The sequence below is a fragment of the Lissotriton helveticus genome, chromosome 4_1 (assembly GCF_964261635.1).
Source record: "Lissotriton helveticus chromosome 4_1, aLisHel1.1, whole genome shotgun sequence".
Lineage (NCBI taxonomy): Eukaryota > Metazoa > Chordata > Amphibia > Caudata > Salamandridae > Lissotriton > Lissotriton helveticus.
Genome location: NC_136063.1, coordinates 673,603,349 through 673,621,623, shown reverse-complemented (window position 1 = coordinate 673,621,623; position 18,275 = coordinate 673,603,349). Strand labels below are relative to the sequence as shown.

Sequence of the window (18,275 nt, the reverse complement as noted above, 5' to 3'; positions counted from 1 at the left end):
AGAGTTTAAAGACAGTATCCTCCTAACGAAGATTGAAAAATTTAAGAAGGATTTTGATTGCTTCTCTTTGGAACAGGTTTAGCCATACACCAATGACAATTATGTGCCACCAAAATACAACCAAAGGGGCAAACGGTATGGATCCAACTACTCTTCCTCTGGTTCAGATGGGTGGTCAAGTGATTCGGACTCCACAGACCAGACTATTCAACGAAACAGAGGTTGAGGCGTAATAACAGACGACAGTGGAGAGGTCTTCAACAGGCCCAATGGTGGCCGCCAGCTCATTGGAACTTTCAGAATTTACCATTTCACCCACAAATGCTTCCTTTCAATCCCCAACCATAGTTCCTTCAAAATCAACCTTTATTAGGGCCGGGTCGAGGACGGGCACGAGGAAGGAGAAGGGGACTGCAAGCTCAGGTCCACTAGACTCCACCTCCATCACCGCGGAGCATGCGCAGCATGAAGAAAGGCCCTCAGATAGCAAGGACTAGCACAGAGAAAACAAACTAGTGGTGAATTTGAGTGACCACATTTTAACGAAGGATGAAGAAGCGGTCCTCAACAGAGGACTTGGTTTTGGTCCTACTAATAACGGAGACCCCGTATTGACTCAGTGTGAGTTGGCTCAATTTTTTAGAAAAATCCGACTCCACTTTTTCTTCAAAGATAAACTAAGTGAAGACATGCTGCTAGACACTGATTGCACAAATAGTGGCCTAAAACCTAGGCCCAATTTCAGTCCTCCCAGTCATCTAGTACCAGATCAAGTACTAACATTTGAAAAAGCAGTTACATATGATGTCTCTGAAATGAGCACAGGGGTCAATAATCACTACCATAATCTACCATCTAATGAAAAGAAATCGTAAGATATCCTTAACAAGACCATATCATTAACAATCAAACCAGCAGACAAGGGCGGTGCGATTGTTATTATGAATACCTCTGACTATCGTGCTGAATGTCTCAGACAACTCACAGATGGGCGATTTTACTGGCAACTCCAAATTGATCCAACAGCAAGAGTTACAAAAGAAATTGGCGACCTTGTGGAAGAAGCTAGAATCGAGGGATGAGTGACAGCACAGGAAGCATCCGGTTATGCCATATTTCTATGCTTTACCGAAGATCCATAAACCCCAAAGGCCACCACCTGGTAAGCCGATCATTTCGGGGTTAGGGTCACTACTGGAACCATTATCCACCTTTGTGGATCACTTCCTGAGACCTCTAGTTAAGGGAATGCCCATGTATCTGAAAGATACTAAAGATGTTTTACAACTGCTTCCTGACATCGAATTTAACGTCGAAACAGATTTCCTCGTCTCCTTCAACGTCGAATCCTTATATACGTGTATCCCCCAGGATGACTTTGGATGCTGTGAGATTACTCCTTGGTCAGAGACCTATGGAAACTAATACACCAGTATCTTTTATCATGGAATGTGCCAGGATTGTGATGAAGGAGAACTTGTTCAGATATGAAGAGAGGATCTACCTCCAAACATCGGGTACATTGATTGGGAGTGTTTTTGCCCCCAGCCTGTCAAATTTGTACGTTCATCTTTTTGAACACCGACACGTACTCAATGAAGACAAACCTTTACCTGATCAAATCATTTTATGGAAACGCTACATTGACGATATTCTCGTAATTTGGAGAGGTGATGCGAAGACTATCGGGGAATTCCACATGTGGCTAAACACAAGGAACAACTTTCTCAACTTTACAGTGGAGTTCAGTAAAGAAAGTTTGCCTTTCTTGGACCTCTGCATATTTCCATCTGCGAGAGGTTTGGAAAGCGAACTATACACCAAACCTATGGCGAGGAATCCGTTATTGACATTTGATAGTTTTCATCCTAAGTCCCTTTGCCAAAACTTACCGTTTGGGCAATTCCTTTGCATTCGAAGGAACTGCTCTATGAAGGAAAACTATGAACATCATGCCAACATTCTGTGTTGCTACCTTTATGAGAGGAAGTATCCTAAGAAACTGATATGCCAGTCCGATAAAAGAGCAACGAATTACAACTGTGAAGCGCTTTTAGAACCGGCAGAACCAAAACTGCAGATGACTAGGCTCACCCGTGTTAACACTTTTAGCACACTGTCCAATAAGATTCAGAGGAGTGTGCGCAAACACTGGCACATCTTGAATGTAGGACAAGAAATGTACCCCTTCCTCTTTTCTCCTTCAAAAGGAGTACTAATTTGCGTGATAGCCTAGTACACATGAGACCATGAACAAAAGCACCTATCAGACAAGAGACGCTTTGGAGTCTGCCAGCTGTCCAAGGACATCAACCCTGTGGCAAGTGTGTGGTCTGTCCCCAAACAAGACACACAACAGAGTTAGACATCGGTACCAACAGACCTTGAAGACAGATAAAACACACCAATTGTAACAGCGAAAAAGGTATTTATTTAATAACGTGCCCATGCCAAAAGAAATACGTTGGCACGACGACCAGGAAGGTCAAACAGATAATCATGGAACACAAAAGCACCATTCGGTGCAAGAAACTATCGACAAGACTGATGAACCACTTCGTGGATATGAAACACAAACCAGATGATATGGTTTGGACGATTCTTGAACAACCCTATGTACCACCCCATGTTAATGATATATATAAATTCCTGTTTAGGAAGGAGCAACAATGGGTTTTCAAACATCATAGTGGCACAGACGGACCTGACAATGACATTCTGTGGACTCTACTGTAGTCACTTTTACTAGAAATATGACCCATTGATTTCCAACACGACAGACTCTTGATCAATTATATTCATTGACGGAGGTCCATGATTTTGGGGATAGGATTGTATGGACTATATTTCCTGATAATCATCAGGGGACACATACAAAGAAGGGGGCTGGACTACTCAACAAGCTGGAGCCTTATGTAGGTCAAGACACAGACCTATTTGTAGTACACACCTTAATTCAGGAAAGGACAGAGAAGTCATATCTAATATTTATTATTAAGAAACATACTGTATGGTTCATTTGTCCTTTGAGGTCTCTATACAATTTTATTAATGCAGCTGAATAGTAATCATCACCTTCAGAGGATTAATTTTCCCACGATGCATGGGACGTTTTGAGTGATTACTTACGGACGTCATCTGTTCGCCGACAAATACATTTCTTTCTCCACACACAGCCAAGTACATACTATATTCTGTATTTATCTCAGAGAAAATGCAAACAATAGTTTATAGCACGAGGGTCACCGCTATTTTAAATACATTTCCCAGCATTCTAAGCCTGTTTTGTAGTTTACCGCACTCTATACACCGAGACTCGTCATGTGCAGTCAAGCGCGGTGTTGTGATTGACTGATTGTGAATGACGCATAGAGTGTGTGACAACAGTTTGACCTAATGAGGCATAGGAGTTCCTGTTCTCCCAATCAAATAAAATATAAAAACCGTGCTCCCCACCATCGTTTACCGCTCGGGACAACCTGAAGACGGTCAGAGGTAGCGACAGATAGGTGAGCAGCACGGCACTTACCTCTTGTTCTATGGATGGCTAGGTAAAATACAGTGAGCCATTGACATTGCAGCAGTCGCCTTCTGATAGCGTGCTTGGGGTCTAGGCTCCCTTTTTTCCTTTGACTGTCATAGGCTTTTAATATTTTGATTTTAGCCATGTAATCAGTTATGTGTTAATTGAGTGTCAAACACAATATCGATAGCACTCCATTATGTTTTCCTTATCATGTTGGTTTGTTATAGTCTTTTTAAAACATTAGTACGCACATTAAACCTCTTCAGGTGCTGTACATAATATGCTATGAGCCTGAGTAGATGTACTATAACCTTGCTGACCAACATCTTTGGTAGCCATCTGGTAGAACACTAACTGCTCGGTATGCCAAATTAACACCCAGCGTTATATATGTCTGCCTAGTCCACAACGAATTTTCAGGGTTGATTTTTAATCGCATGAAGTACTGTTGCTTGATCCATTGCTCGGACCTTTGACTGCAGTTTTCTTTTTTCTTTCTTTTCTTCCCTTAACAAAGCAGTGCCTCACGCCTGGAGTTGTTACCAGAAGTGGTGAGGAGTCCACCCGTATCCATACGGGTAAGGAAAATATGTAATGATTTTTTTTATTTTTATCAGAGTGCAATTTAGCACTGTAGTGATGGGAATATCAACTTACGATGGTCCCTTGGCATAAATAGTACAAGCAAACAATATATCCATTTGATTATGACAGACACAGTTATGGGGAAAAACATGGAGGGGCGTGGCCACGAGCCGAGCATGGCGGACGTGCTTTGAGACAGCTCCGTCCTCTGCCCGGTATATTAGCTATATTATCCTGATTCCCCAGACCCTGCGGGACACCCACTCAGGCCCCGAGACAACGGAAGGTGAAACGAGCGAGCGGGCTCGAGCTGCACACCCCGGATCTCCCCTGTGTACGAGCACGGCGACCGACACCATAGAGGCCTAGCTCCGGGACGCAAGCCGCGGCCTAAAGTGGTGGGAGAGCCAAGGTCGGCGGGATCGGTTGAAGGCGGCGTGAGCGGACCGGTGGCGCTGTGCGGTATCCCGCCGCGACGATGTGCCTGGCTGACGCTGCACCCGACCTCACCACCGCGGCACGGGCCGAAAACAGCGAAGCACTGATACGGCGCTTCCCCGGGAACTTCACTGGAGCCCAGTGCGCGCCATTTCCAGCACCGACGCCTGTGGGGTGGCGGCCCCGCAAGCCTGGCTGGAGAGCTGCGGAACCGCCGAGTGCAGACCCAGAGGCCCTGAGGCCGTTGTCTGGAGTGTGCGAGCCTCAGGAGCGCGCTGGGCGAGCATAGCGGGAGGAGTACGCGCCGATCCGGGCGGGCCTGTGCCTGGAGACGCCATCTTGATCCCGGCGGTATCGGCCGCCATTACCCTGACACGATCGAACCTACCCACACGGAGGCCCGCACCGTGAGAGATACGCAGCCAACAGTGGATATATCCGGGCAGAGCTGCGGTGCGGAGTATTGCTGCGGTGCCGCGGAAGGTGCGACGAGACCAGGTGCGACCCACCCTGCCCTTCTGCGTTGCCCCCCCCTGCGGTGCCCGGCCTAGGCGAACGGCTGGGGTAGCGCGGGTGTCCCTGCCGGTTGTGGAGAGCTGCCCGCCGTTCTGCTGGTTGAATGTGGCACCGGTCTCTGGAGTACTGAGGGGCGAGAACATTGGCACCCCGCAGTTAAAGGTGGGATAGACTTCAGCGGGAAGAGCCGCCATTGCGCTCCTCGCCCCTGGGACTGCGCGTTTGGAGAGCTAACGGCCTACTTCACAGACACTGGCCCGTGGCATTGGCGGGGAGAGGCGCTTAACCCGGGCGAGGACCTGCCGAGTTGTGCTGTACATGACCGTCTGCACGTCCTTGGGGCGCGGAGAGTACCTACAAGTAGCGGGTACTGGTGCTGGGAGTGCAGGTGAGCCCACACCACCATCATCCTGCAGACGCGAGCCATGGGGAGGAACAGAGCTAAAGCGCAGGACCAGGGTGCGACTGCGGATCTTCAGTCCACTGGCTCGGACGACCCGCTGGCCTCCTCCAGAGGCGAGATCATACCACCGACGGGTAGGGATACACAGGACGCTAAACTGGACCTCATACTGGCTGAAATGAAGGCATCAAGGGAGGCGCTTGAGTCACGAATGGACAGCATGGCGACCGGCTTATCGCTCCTCCGAGCAGACCATAACAAATTGGCTGAAAAGGTCGCGGAGCATAAGATCGCATTGGACGACCTGATCCCGCAGCAGACGGATCACTCCACGAAAATAGAGCATATGGAGAAACAACTTAAACTAATCTGGGACAGGATGGACGACGCGGAAGGGAGGAACCCCACGCAGTTTGTCGAGGATTGGCTGAAGAAGATTGTGGGGCCACAGGAACTTACCCCGCTCTACAGTGTAGAGAGGGCGCATAGAATGCCGGCAAAACCACCGAAGCCGGGCGCGCCACCACGACCACTGATAGAGCGCCTTCTGCACTACAAAGACAGAGATTCATTGCTGAGAGTGGCGAGAGAAAAGGCGCCCCTGAGATACGAGGATAAGACCAGATCAGTATATCCAGACTTTACTCCAGCGGTGCAGAAGGCAAGGTCAACATTCCTGGGGGTGAAGCGCAAACTGCGGGACAGAAACCTGAAGTACGCCCTGCTGTTCCCGTCCCGCCTCAAAATACTACACAACAACAAATCGTATTTCTTTGACACGCCTGAAGAGGCGGCGGAGTGGATGGAGGTGACCATAACGCCGTTGACTACGCAGGACCCGCTTGAGGAAGGCCAAGATGGAGGCACTTTGCGTCGAAGGGAGCAAGGACCTGGCACGAGCGACGGCCGCGGGAGGGGATCTCCAGCGAGCGGAAGAAACACTGGATCGCACACAGAAAACCCCGGAGATAGCTCTGCTGACTGAGGCTGCACTGGCTGCCCACGACGCGAGGGACAAATCGGATGGGGGCAGCAACTCGGACTCCCGTACAGAAGTGTCTGGCTCTGTTGCCAGCTTGCAACTCTTCCCCAAAATTACTGCCCAAGAGGTGGATACCCTCTGACTGCAGCCGTTGAAATCTTCGATTGGTAATGTATGAGAATTGCACTGAGACTGGAGTGGGTGGACAGGGTGCGGGAACACACACTAGCCGAGGGCACGCTGTTGAAACACCAAACAGGTCCTGGGTAGGTGTAAGTGGTACCACCCCCCCACCCCCACAGCATAGTCATGTTCTGGTTTACCTGTCGCCCACGTTGGGTGATGAAGTTCGGACCTCAGGTTTTTTCGCTTGGGGACCTTGAAGTTCGAAGGCGACACGTTTTAATGGCACTTGAGACACTACATTTACTGCATTACCTCTTAATAGCACAGAGCCTGTTTAAGACACCTGGCAAAGACCACAATGGGGACTCTTAGCACATACAAACTATGCACCTGGAACGTGCGAGGAATGGGGTCAATCCACAAGAGTCACAGACTTTTGGCACAACTTAATCGGAGGCACGTCATGGTGGCATGCCTTCAGGAAACCCATCTGAACAGTGCGGAGAGTGTGAAGCTGCATAAAAAGTGGAAGGGGCAGTTATATGCGACTACTTACTCTGTGTTTTCGAGAGGGGCGGCTATATGGCTCAGAAACTCTGTTCCCTTTAAGCTGCTGGAGAAAAGACTGGACCCGGGGGGTAGATATGTGTTCATCCGTGGGATGTTGGATGGTTCTCCTGTTGTGTTTGGCAGTGTTTATGCACCGAACTCCGGCCAGTCGGACTTCTTAACTACCATTAATGGAGTGTTGGCAGACTGGGCGGACTATCCTTGGCTCATAGGGGGGGACTTTAATGCTGTCTTAGACATTACACTAGACAGGTCACACCCACCACTACATGCCACTGAGAGAAGAAGACAGGCGGACGCTCTTGCGCGAGGGGACATCCACACCCTGTTACTACCAGGAGTGGAGCTCCCTAGGTAGGCGCCACCCCTGCTTAGACTCGCAATTACCTGCTGGAGGAGGGCCGGCGGTGAGGTACACGAACCCTACGTCCTCTTATGCCCCCACGATACCACTCTTGGGACTTCCACTGGGGACGGGACCATTGCCGAATCAACTGCTTACCGCGTGGCATGACGCGGGAGTGATGCACGTTGGGGATCTATTCGCAGCTGGCCGCGTCATGTCTTTTGAGGATTTCCGCGGATCGCATCATGTCCCAAGAGGACTGTTCTTATTGCACGCCAGGGTGCGACGCTATGTCATGATGACCTGGGCGCCGAATGGCGATGAACCTCCCACGAACCCACTGCTCACAATGCAGTACCTCATGGGATCGGCCAGTCACCTGACGAAATGGATAACGAGCGGTATACGGACGGGGAGGGCGACCTCGCTTCAGCCTTTGCGAGACAAATGGGAAGGTGACATAGGGAGAGCGGTCGGGGACAAGGAATGGGAACGGATCCTCAAATTCCCGAAGAGAGTGTCGAGGAACCCGAAATTTAAATTCATACAACTTATGGTACTACATAGGGCATAAAAAACAACAGAGCCTGTAAGTCAAAGGTACTTAGGAGTGATAATCAACACTGGTATAATTGCACGGAAGTGAACCTAACTAAAGACCATCAACAGTAGCTGATTAAGTCCTATCAGCCCACCCAATGGCGGAGCCTCATCATGTAGGACTCCAATACCAAGGTAAGTGTGCAATCGCCCAGTTGTCAATTAGCGATGCATTACTCAACCGAGGTAAGGTCACCACCGTTGTTAGACTTGAGTGGGAGACTGATATGTGCAGTGCAGGAAAAGAAAATAAAATAGTGTGTGATTAAAATGGCTATCGAGGCAAACAAAGACCTTTATTAGCGTTTGCCTGGACGTCAGGTTAAAAAATAGTGAAAAAACAGTGTGGAAAAAATCACTGTTTGACTTGCTTGATAGAAAACTAAGTAAGATATAAGAGGGCCAACATGTTTCTGCCTTAAATGTGAAGAATCACTGGCATTCGTCAGGGCCGAATTAATATCTGCTACTGCAAGACACTATAATGTGTGTGCAAGAATTAAGGAAATGTACAATATATGAACAAAACGGAACCATCCTACCACATCTTGTCAGTATTGTCGTGGTGATGCGATGGATTTTTCCTGTGAGAAATCAAGAAGGAAAAAAAGAAAGAAGAAAAGAACAATGTAGACATTGCATTTTTACATTGCTCAAAAGTTAAATCTACACCAAACATATTCAAGTGGGATGATTTAACGTGCAAAACCAGTATAGACTCACAAACCTAAGACAGGACCATCACTCATTGGTGATAGTCACATATAAGGTGCATTCTGATACGTCACCCAGTGATTAAAAATAATGTACACAGTATCAACACTTACCCAACAGTGTGTGGGAAGTGGACCTCACCTCACCCGGCAACTCCTCGGCCGGGCCCGTGGAACTACAATCCGGGGGCAATGGGCCCCCCACCGATGGGTCACCCCATGCCAATGTATCCTCCAAATCCGTCATTTTACTACGACCAAACGTCTTTTTTATGGCAGGGCCGTGGCAGGAACCGCGGCAAAAGGAGAAATCAACAGACCGTGAATTGGGCTCCACAACCCAACAAGACAGGCCCCACCCCTGGAACAGCGACTTAGTAGTAAATCTGAGTTCGAGGACTATTACACCAACTGAAAATATTGTCCTCAACAAGGGGCTTGGATTTGTCCCTACCAATACAGGAGACATGTTCAAATTGAGATGCGAGCTTGAAAGTTTTTATAGAAAAATACGCCTGCACTTCTTTTTCAAGTCATCCAGCTCTAACACGAACGAGCTCAATGCGATTGACCAGGTTGAACAAAACACTGGTCTTAGACCTAAATCAACGTTCACTCCTCTAAATCAACAAGTACCAGCCAATGTCCTTGCTTTCGAACAAGCAGTGACACATGACGTTATGAACACTGAACAACGACGGAAGATCTTTCATAACATGTCTAATTTGGAGAAATCAGCATTGTCGACGCTGGCAAACGACAGATCCCTTACCATCAAGCCGGCTGATAAGGGCGGGGCCATCGTGTTACAGGACACTGTGGCTTACCAACAAGAATGTCAGCGACAACTTGATGATACCAAATCTTACCGCCTCTTGTATGAAGACCCAACTCCCAGAGTCTCCAATGAAATAAAGAGCCTGGTTGAAGAAGGATTGGCAGAAGGATGGATCACTTCTCACGAAGCTAGATATCTCATCACCTTACATCCGGTCATTCCCTATCTTTTTTTCCTTCTTGATTTCTCACAGGAAAAATCCATCGCATCACCACGACAATACTGACAAGATGTGGTAGGATGGTTCCGTTTTGTTCATATATTGTACATTTCCTTAATTCTTGCACACACATTATAGTGTCTTGCAGTAGCAGATATTAATTCGGCCCTGACGAATGCCAGTGATTCTTCACATTTAAGGCAGAAACATGTTGGCCCTCTTATATCTTACTTAGTTTTCTATCAAGCAAGTCAAACAGTGATTTTTTCCACACTGTTTTTTCACTATTTTTTAACCTGACGTCCAGGCAAACGCTAATAAAGGTCTTTGTTTGCCTCGATAGCCATTTTAATCACACACTATTTTATTTTCTTTTCCTGCACTGCACATATCAGTCTCCCACTCAAGTCTAACAACGGTGGTGACCTTACCTCGGTTGAGTAATGCATCGCTAATTGACAACTGGGCGATTGCACACTTACCTTGGTATTGGAGTCCTACATGATGAGGCTCCGCCATTGGGTGGGCTGATAGGACTTAATCAGCTACTGTTGATGGTCTTTAGTTAGGTTCACTTCCGTGCAATTATACCAGTGTTGATTATCACTCCTAAGTACCTTTGACTTACAGGCTCTGTTGTTTTTTAGGTAGTCTTACAGGGGGTATTAGCCTGTTTTGTCGGTAAACATTTCCCTCGGACCCTCTCTTACGAGTTGTTTAGATACTACATAGGGCATACCTAACACCACATTGTTTGCACGCCATGTTCCCCAACACGGCAGACAATTGCCCCCGTTGTGGAGCGTATGACGCGCGTCTACTGCACATGTTATGGGATTGCCCCAAACTAGGGTACTACTGGCAGACGGTACATGATGCTCCAACTAGACTGGCCCCTTCCAGACCGTACGCTTCATTGGAGTATAGCTTACTGGGGCTGGGACCCGCCGAACGGAAGAGAACTGTAGCCACGCGCTTTGCTGATCAGGCCCTATTGCTAGATAAGCGAACCATAACAATGAGGTGGAAATCGGCTAGACCGCCTGACCCGGAAGTGTGGAGGGCGTAAGTGGTGCGCTGGGGGAAAGCAGAGGGCGCGACACTACAACGCGAAGGGGCCTTAGGAAGATCCCAATCTCGCTAGAATGGAATGCTATGGTGGGGGCCTTCGAGGCGGGTGATTGCGACACTACATCTTCCTTATCGGGCAATGAGGGCTGAGATGAGAGAAAGTGAGCTCGTACTGTGTGGTGTTTTTCCCTGTATGTACTGAAGTGGGCCTCACTGTGGAACGTGAGCGGTTTCAGGTGCAAAATACGATTATTGGATATGTTTCATACTGCATATAGTCCCCTGAAGAACTGTGGCGGATTAGTATATGGCAAAATGAAAATGTTAACTGAGCTTTAATTCTGCAAATGAATAAGTACTGCGACCTACATAATTGATACCTATGACGATCTTGTTATGTATGTATTCATGCTTACCCTGCTAATAAAACAGATTTTCAAAAAAAATGAAAGACACAGTTATAATGTTTTTCTTTTCACAGGTGTCAACAACAATCCTGTAGTTTCTTCAAAGAACAGAACACAGGTGATTGTGGGTTGTACGTTTCCTTTATCCAATACTAATTCACTGGTTTTTACACTTGATTTTTGCTGTAGTAGTACCATCTAGGTCCTGAGGAAGGCCAAGATCTAACGATGATCCAAATGGCTGAAACATGTAGACCCTCTATTTAGACCAGCGTGCTCGATAATTTGTTCAGATCGCGCTTGCACTGTTTTTAACATTTGACACCTAGAGATACTTAATAAATCTATTTTTCTCTTGGTAGCCAATTTTAAATTGCACTTCAAGTTTACTATTACTTTTCACACTGCATTACATCCACTTACACATTGTCATGCTCCATATATCTTAGGATATCTATTCCACTGATTTAATTTACCCCTTCGACGCTCATGACGAGCTGAGCTCGTCATGAGTTATGCCTCTCGTACGCTCATGACGAGCTCAGCTCGTCATGTAACGCGGGTTTTTAAAAACCGCCGCGTACAGCGGGAAAACCGCTAGCACGCATGCGGTTAAAACATCCATGAGCTCCTCCCTCTCAGTGAAGGAGTCGTAGCTCCTCGGTTGCATTAGTATTGCAGCCAAGAAGAGATCCCAGATGATGAAGCATGCCACTCCGGTGGGTGATGGGATTCCGTCGTCTTAAATAGGACATTTCCCCACATAAGAAGAGATCTTTTGTTGCTTGTACGGATTGTGCTCATGATTAGACCCGCAGATTTTGTGTTTATTATATTATACGCAGATTTACACCAAACTAACAAATGTATGCTTTTAGAGGAAAGTACTTCCATGCCAAACTTTGGTAATTCTATTCAGCTGTTTGGCTGTACACGTGAGAAAAAATTCTTATGGAACCTAAAATGGGAATCCTGATCTTTTTTCAACTATCGACCTTATTTTAGTGTTCTGCTGCACACATCTACACGGAAATTGGCATGCCAGCCATTAGCTGCCTATGCTAAATGATTGCCAATTTGATGCAGATCCAGCTATCAAGTCAAATGCTCTAGTATATATATATATATATATATATATATATATATATATATATATATATATATATATACACACACACACACACACACACACACATATATACACACGAGAGAGAGAGAAAACCAGCTGTTTACATTTGACACATCAAGACAATGAAAATAAAGAATAACCAAGAGAAACTTCTCAAGAACATTCAATTTATTTTTCTGACGAATACTCAGTAATTGTTTTTCAATATTCAATTAATGTACTGGTGGGGACCAGTAACTGAGTTTGTAAAGTGCCGGGCAACATTTCTGCTACCCAGGAGTTAGTCAGATATCTATCTATCTATCTTTCTATCTACATAACCGTCAATACAAGGTGGAAAATGCCATTTTGTTATATGATTATAAAGAATGGTGCTCACAACAAGCTGTTCAGTCTCAAGCAAATTATTTACAATGGCTTTTTGTTATTTCCTGGCAGGTTAAGCTACATCTTCCACACAAGAACTAAAAGCTATTTCAAATGGATATATAAAATTTGCCTTGTAGGAGATGCCTAAGGTACAGCACATTACACAAGCCACGTTCAAGACTGTTATTCAAGTGACACTTGATAAAATTATAGTGTTTTAAGAGTTATGCACGAGTCAGTCATCCAAAGAATTGGTCTGGTCATTGAAAATGCCTCCTTAGCAATAAAATCGTTCATATGAATATGTTTTTTTAGCATTCACCTTGGTTTTATTATTTGCATACAACCAACTAAAAAATAATTGATAAAGCATTTTTGAGACCTTCGTTTCTATACGGAATATCTACTAGCTCATGCACAACGACTTGTCCTTGAAAGGGTGGATTTCCATACGACTGGTCTCAGTCTGCATTGACACCGTGGGCAAAAAGAGAAGTACTAAAATGTGGCTCTGAGCTCTCACCTGTGGCTGAAATAAATTCAAGCATTACAGTGTTGTGTGATGGGAAAGAAATACTACGGACAACCGGAAGCTACTCTATGTTCCTGTTACGCAATCGTTATTCCAGTCACTGAAAAGTCTTGAGTAAATTACAGCAAAGGCTTCCACAACACGTCTACAGCACTACAGAGGCATTTGCTGTTACGATGGTACATTGCAATTCCAGTAGAGCTACACACCACAGCACTGAGAGATATAAAGTACAAAAATCATGACAAATATAAAGCTCCTTGGCACAGTTAATTTGCAACCTATCAATGGACAGTATACCGTACCGAGAGTTCAACCAGTTGCCAAACATTTCACATTACCTCTGTATAGCCTTACATAAGACAAAAACGTTCCATTAAGATGTGGGTAGACAAAAAAAACAAAAAATCTCAACACCCGCCCGTTATTTTGAAAGACACCGAGTAATATGAGCATCACATTCGTTGTTTGTTATTCTTTCTTTTACAGACGTCTTTTGTCCATAATTTAAAGGGGCCATGAGATAAACAATGTTTCCAGATTTAACGCCTACACGTACAAGCGCTTTTTGCTGCACAGCCTGTGTCTGGGCTCAAATGCCAAATAGCAATTAACTTAAATAAAATGTGGGCCTGAAACATGACCCTTTACAAGGAGCACAGGCCTTATTCAGGCCGGTTTTTTAAATAATCACTTTGTTAAATAATCACTTTTTAATAGGGAGATACTGCGGTATTGCGGTCTCCCTCTAAAATAGCGTGATATTCTTGCCAGAGCAAGGGGGAGGCAAAACCCATCTGTGCATTTATTTTAATAACAAGAGAGAGTTTCAATGGGTAAATGAGATTTGGAGAGAGGAAACAGAAAAAAAAACTAGAAATTATATATGTATATATATATATATATATATATATATATATATATATATTAGTATAAAGAGGCAAGTGGCAAAAGATAAATAAAGTTTAGGTGGAATGTAATCAAACATTGGTAAAACCAATAGTTCTGTCTTTAGTGTACCAACGTATGCAAAGGTAGCTTGCTCTACTGGCTTTGCCTACACTTACAATAATAGTAGCATACATACATATAGGTTATTAAGAATGTAATGTGAGAAACAATGTGATAATTGAAAACACTTTTCTGATATAAAAATAAGTTCTTCATGCATTCAAAAGAATGCACTTCCAGGAAGACGGAAACATATACCAAAAACGGCAAGAGCTTGGGGTGAGACTGTGATACTACTTTTGGTGGAGCCAAAGCCCACTCAATGTATATTTTAAAGAATGATACAATATATGTTGTAGAAAGCTGTGTTGTCAAGACAGACTTAAAAATGAATAGAAGAGGGAGTAGAAAAGGAAGATGACAAGACATCACGAGCAAGGAATAAGCATAAGTAGAGAAAAGGGAAATGTGTGAGAAACAAGATGGTGAGGGTAAAGAAAACATTGGGGCCAGGTGCTCAGCACGCTGAAAGATAACTAATTAGGATCTGCTGGTAGAAAACAAAAATCCCGGTTCATTCTTAAAGAACGTTTCCGAGTCTGTAACTCTTTGTCTAAACCCCACGGTCACAGCAAGCATTTGCAATGCAATAGGACTCTCATTTACACAAGACCTATTGCTTTGCAAATGGTAGTGATCACGGACAACAGGGGGCAGCACGGACAACGTCAGTGCGTAGGCACGGTAGGCATGACTACAACGGGAGGGACGGCGGGGGTTATTTGAAGGTACGGACAACGGTAGGGGGGGGGGAGAAGGCAGGAACAACGGGAGGGGGGGCAGTAAAGAAGGCCCCAAAGCATTTTGTGCCTGCAGTAGGAGAGCCACCATTGTCAATAAAGTAAATAGTGCTAGTTAAAGCATGCAGTGTTAGGAGCGAAGTAACAGGTCCAGTCCTTATGGGCGGCAACAAATGGAGACAGGGTGGTACCAAGGCGGGACTAACACGCCTCATAATGAATCAGAAGCCAGCGTTTACCAAAGACATTGACACCAGCCAATTACAAATATGGGCTGAGAGTGGGCGAGGCTTCCACAGCACTTCCATAACAGCATGCCTCGCAGAGCGAGCAGCGCATGCGCGCTCCAACGCAAGGCACAACCTAAAAAGAATATGTGAAAGCAACCACCCAAACAACGGTGGGGAGGTTCAGGCTTGCTCACTGCATTAGTTCAGTGCAATGAGAAAGTGAAGAAGAAGACTACTTTATTTATTGTTCAGTTAATGAAACAATTAAATCACCCTATGGCACATTGTGAATAAATAATATTCTAAAACAGTTAAAACCTTCATGATGTATTCAAAGCTTCAAGCTAGAAACTATTATAATAAAGGTACCAATCTATAATTATTACATTTCGTATATCTTATTGCACTTATTTAGACCCATTACACCTAAGATTTCCTATTTACACTATTGTTGTTTAAACCACAATTCGATTTGTGCAAATTAGTCAATAAAGTGCAACATACCTTGATAGGATCCTCTGTCATCCTGATACTAAATAAAAATCTTGGATAAAACCAACCTAATTAGTGCATTCGCTCATACGCCAAGGCTAATTATTAAGGCAACATTCTACATTTTTTACATTCATAATAAGCTTTGTTGACCATGGTTTAATATCATTGCGACTAGTGTATCCTACTGTGACGGTTGTTACTTAGACAAGGATTTAACAAGATAATAAAAGTGCAGTGTGCCTTTAATGGGATCCTTTCTCACCTTAATACTACATATTATTCATAGTTGAAATCATATTGATTAATCCTATATCAGAATTGCCTATTGTGCAAAGTAAAAACGAATCCATTATAGCTATGCCTAATACACTAGTGCCCCTGTCGATTGGCCATTACTGTTCGCACTTTGAAAGTTTCCCCTCAGCCATGGACATATATATTTTATTTAATTCCAGAAAATATGGAAAGAGGGTTTTTTAATAATGCGAGGGCTGATTTTACCTGTCAGTCAAAGACATAGTACTATGCATAACGTTTGTTATAAGTTTTAAATAACTGAACAATAAATAAAGTTTTCTTCTTATTCACTCTCTCATTGCACTGAAGAAACGAAGTGAGCGAGCATGAACCTCCCCACCGTTGTTTGGGAGGTTGCTTTCACATATTCTTTTTTTGTGTGACAACCAGCCGATATCCTTGTGAAACAAACCACAACACATTAGGCTGTCTAACTTTTTGAAAGTTCGCGTGAAGCACTCGGCCAGGAATGAATGGCAACAGTCAGGTGGTGGACCTTGGCAGGGTCGATGCTGAGTAATACTAGAGGACATTCAGAGACACCGCTTCCGGGAGTGCAAAAACAAAGCAACAAGAAACAGAGGAGAGGCGGGCAAGTCAACTCTTGTACTTGCATGTCGGGTCAGCTAAGTACTGATACGGTGTCATGTCTAGCAGAGACGTCATATCTCACGCATCCCAAGTAACAATAACAATTGTACAAATCAACTATTATAAGGACAGCGTCTGCCACAAAATGAGGGAAAGAGACAGAGAACGTGGCTTCCCGATGCCCAGTGTGCTGGACCCGCCGGGTCCCTCGTTCCTACCGTAGTCATGGGCACACCAGTAACTGCTGGGTGCGGCAACTTAACAATTATATCAGCACTGCTGCTCAGCCACGCTGGGGAGATCACCCAACCTGGATGCAACAGCGCGGCCCACCGAGGACACTGGGTTCCACCCTTCATGTTAAGAGGTGCTGTTGGTACCTCACCTCTGGCACATAACTTACCTGCTGGACATACCGTTTTCCGTCCGCAGACGGGCTTCCCTGCTCTTCAATGATTTACCTCCCCATACCCGTAAACCAGCTACGGGCCCGAGCCAACTGGAAGACCCCCGTGATCGGGAGCAGGGCTAGTGAGCGGACATATGCCAACGAGGGCCACCCGGGCTGTACAGTGCGTCACGGGCATCGGTGCTGTGGCCCCATGCAGCACTCCCTCCCGTGCACCGTAACTCTGCCACTAGGGTGCTGCCGCCTTATAGCTTACATGTTAAGAGGCGAGGAACCCTGTCTTTTCGGGCGGCGACACCAGTCTGGCAGTTAGGGTACTGAGCAGGAGACATGAACAGCATTCCGTTTGTGAGGTGTCTCTGACAATACACTGCCTCTCTCTGACACACGATTTACCTGCTGCACGCCCGGCCTCCGTCCGTCGACGAGCTCCCTGACTCTTCACTTTGCCAGCCTCTCTTATTTCTCCGGCGTCCAAGCCCGGGACAGCTGGAAGCCCCATGAACACTAACAATAACAATGTGAACGGAGCCAGTGTTGATGAGAGCCAACCGGCCTGTACGGTGCGTCACTTCGCGTCTCCTCCTACAGGTAGTCAACAGTGACGTATGAGGAAGTGTGCCAGGGAGCCAATCATTCCAGCTACGTGGACTGCGGCTGCGTCGCGAGAAGCAGTGAGGGAACTTTTCAGAACTGTCACTTGTGTATGTGGATGGAAACTGATTTAGCGGCTCTAGCTTATTCTTCTTTTACCTCACCGTGGATTAGTGAAGGTCAAGGAAAGAATGAGTGTAGCGGCTGGGCTAGGCTGCCCCTCAACGGCACCCCCGTCTCCGACTGTCGTGGTGACAGAAGCCCGTTATACGTACCACTGTGCTGGAGCTGTCAGAGAGAAGTGGAAACTTACAAGCTCCGCTTTAGGATTTAAGATGTTTTGCTTTTTAAAGTTCTCACGTGCTTTGTCCAACTAACATACAGTCATGGTACAAGCACCTAACTTGGTAAATAGCTTGGGGGTTTATGAAATGGGTATTGGGCTCCCTACGTATTTCGTTTTCTTCAAATGCACGTCTTTGGTTAGGGCTAAAATGGCAACTCGTGCAATTTGTAGATTTGGTAGTCACGCAACGGCCATTGGGCTGAAAGGACTTTAGGAACCCCCCACCTCCCTTCCCCCAGGGCCCAGATGCT

At 45.7% G+C, this 18,275-nt stretch overlaps 1 protein-coding gene across 6 annotated transcripts in view; it reads right to left on the bottom strand.

Moving 5' to 3' along the window:
• RB1CC1 (RB1 inducible coiled-coil 1) overlaps positions 1-17,684 on the bottom strand; it is a 647,143-nt gene extending 629,459 nt beyond the window's left edge. For 2 of the 6 annotated variants that reach the window (XM_078687308.1, XM_078687312.1), the window contains exon 1: positions 17,079-17,246. The gene's annotated coding sequence lies outside the window, so the exon portion shown is untranslated. Of the gene's footprint in view, positions 1-17,078; positions 17,247-17,480 lie in introns of those variants that run through there. The other 4 variants (XM_078687307.1, XM_078687311.1, XM_078687309.1 and 1 more) reach the window with 4 other exon arrangements.
• Positions 17,685-18,275: the final 591 nt, after the last annotated feature.